Raw genomic sequence first — 2,894 nt, 5'->3', positions numbered from 1 at the left:
TTGCTAATAACACTACAGTATCTCTGTAATAGCCTTTCACCACTGACTGATTGAACAACTCACCTTCAGGTTTCAGGTTTAAAGTAAATGCATTTTAATGGTAAATAAAGAATACAGTAAATATACGAATACTGTATATTAAAAGTTTCGAAATTCGTTTTGAATTAAAAATATTCAATATTCAATAAACTTCGGAGAGGATCTTTGGCAAAACTTAAAGCCCTTCACAGCCATTTTCCAGCACAAGCCATTCCAAGCTCGTCCTAGCAGTTGCAGTTTTCTTCCACGAGTTTATTTATTGAAAGCAACTTGCATTATGTTTTATTTGTACAGGACATCAAACTACCAGCACATCACGCTGTCCAGTCCAAAGGCTGCAGCAGAGCAGAGCCCAGCCCAGCCCCACACAGGAACAAGACGGGACACTGAGGACAGGACAGCCCAGCCCAGCCCAGTCCAGACCAGCTTAATCATCCGTCCTACCCCCTGAAAGGTAGGCCCTCACAGCCACTCCAGTAATTTACTGCATGTCACAGAAATGAGCACACATTTCTGCATATTTGTAAGTCTATCTGTTCATGGGAAAACATTTCACCTTGTTCACCAAGTTCACCTTGACACAATGAACAGTAGCCAGCGTATAGTTTGTACAGCCACTTCAATTTATTTTTCACTCGAAATAATTTGAAAATGCAGCCATTACTGTTTCAAAATGTACCTCAAAAGTGAGTAGGCCTACACCCTGTTATAATCCCAGAGAGAGAGAATCATGATCTGCTTCGGTAGTCACAGCACTGACATGCATGCACATTTGTTTTGGTGAGATTCAGCTTTCCAATATTGGCATTATTCAAGCAGCCCCAAAACAGTCCCACTACTACCATGCTTGATTTTACAGACTTGTAACTTTTCTTCGTTCAAATAATTTGTTTTTTGTTTTACCACTAAAGCAGCTTTGTTTATCTTGGTGTCATCAGACCACACATGGTTCTAGTAGCCCATAATCCTACTCTGTGTCTAATGAGGCCAAGATGAACACATTTTCTTTTGATGATGTCAATTATGTATAGGTGGTGAAAAGCGATTTATGTAAAGAAAAATGTCCGGTGTGTAAAATCAAGCATGGTAGTGGGACTGACATGGTTTGGGGCTGAACGAATGCTATCAATATAGCTGAAATTCACCTACAGGAATATGCATGTCAACTACATGTACTGCGACTTCTGAAGTACTCAGGGGTAAAGTAATTTTTGTTTTTTACTGGTGCGGTGCCACCCCCCACCGCAAACAAATAAAACAGTCATGTAGCAGATCTGTAGTGCGCATGTTTATTTCGGGTGTATCTTCATAGGACACTTGTCTCAAATGGCATGGTGTGGTTGTAAGTGTTTTGTATTTAAATAGCAGACCTTGCTTTTTTTCAAATGTGGGTTATGGGCAGTATTAAACCTATTATCTTACCGGTACTCCGCACCCCAGGGTGTACTCACTTCTGTGACACACTGTTTCAGTTTCATATGGTTTTGTTTTTGTGGCATGTTCTTTGAAAACAACTTGTGTTGTGATTTACAGGATATTGATCTACCAGCCCTGCCCAATCCAGCACAGCCCAGCAGCTGCCAAGCCCAGCCCAGTCCAGTCTTGCACAGCACAGCACAGCACAGCCCTCTCCAGTCCAGACCAGCCTAGCCACTCGTCCTGCCCTCTGAACCGTGGACCATCATAGCAGCTGCCCATTACAACACATTCAAGCACAGCCTAGTAGTTGCATATGGTTTTCGTTCTCGGGTTTGTTTAATGAAAACAACTTGCATTATGATTTATACAAGACATTAAACGACTGACTTTGATGACGAGGTGATGTCTTTGTGTATGCTTTAGCTGTTAACTATTATATTACTAACAACATAAAGTGTTGTTATGAAATTGCCAAGAGGCCTAAGTCAGGGGTGTCAAACTCAACTTAACCAGGGGCCAAAATCAAAATCTGGGATGAAGTTGCGGGGCGAATTCAATTTTTATGAAAGTATACAGTACACACGCAAATGTGCAAATACCAAAAATACTCATTCCCATCAATTTTTGCCCGCAGGTCTGAGTTTGACATCCTTGGCTGAAGCTATACATTTTAGTAATATGCAGGTCTCTAAATTAAAACAAGCCAACTGGACAAATGCTGGTGATATTTAAGTTTGGCTGGTAGAAAAGCCCAAACTCACTAGCCACTTTGACCCATTAGTGTGTGCGTGTTTGGATAGTAAGACTTCACCTCTACAAGCCATTTTGGGTGGTGACTAAAAACGTTAATTTAGAGCCATGCATATATGGTCTTTGTTACAATAATGTTGTAGGGCCTTGGTCTCCAAACTAAGGCCCGTGGGCCAAATCCGGCCCGTGCATGGCAAACATTTGGCCCGCCATGAGGTCAGAACAAATGAAAACATAAATGTGTGTGATTTTCTATCAGTAAAACCGCATGGTCATATCTCTCCAAAGCATTCACAGAGAGTTAGATCTTATGCCAACAGTCCCATAACAAAAACATTGACAAGAGGGAAAAATGGTAAAGCAAAAATCTGTTCTCTGTCCAGGCATCTAACTTGTGTTTCATTGGGTTGGGGCGTTGGTTCGGCCCGCAGCCTCACCTGATCTACATATTTTGGCCCTTGGAGAAAAATAATTGGAGACCACTGGTGTAGGGGTAACATAGGCTCTGGAAAAAGGATTGAGAGGTATGCCTGCTGTTATGACATGGGCTGTCTGTGGCACCTCAAATCATGGCCTATACTTTATTTATAAATAATTGTATTACCTGTATTTTAAGTGGTGCCCATATCACAAGCATACACCTTGACTATTGTTATTAAGAGGAGAGAGAGGACAAATATACACCG

General features: G+C 41.4%; 1 long non-coding RNA gene across 1 annotated transcript; it reads left to right on the top strand.

The window, feature by feature from the left end:
- The first annotated feature begins 343 nt into the window (after positions 1-343).
- LOC134445604 (uncharacterized) lies at positions 344-1,853 on the top strand. The gene is made up of 2 exons (XR_010034306.1): positions 344-493; positions 1,573-1,853. It is a non-coding gene; the product is annotated as an uncharacterized LOC134445604 (long non-coding RNA).
- The last annotated feature ends 1,041 nt before the right edge of the window (positions 1,854-2,894 follow it).

Source organism: Engraulis encrasicolus, chromosome 3 (assembly GCF_034702125.1).
Source record: "Engraulis encrasicolus isolate BLACKSEA-1 chromosome 3, IST_EnEncr_1.0, whole genome shotgun sequence".
Lineage (NCBI taxonomy): Eukaryota > Metazoa > Chordata > Actinopteri > Clupeiformes > Engraulidae > Engraulis > Engraulis encrasicolus.
Note: the sequence above shows the minus strand (reverse complement) of the source record. Positions and strands in the feature narration are given on the sequence as shown.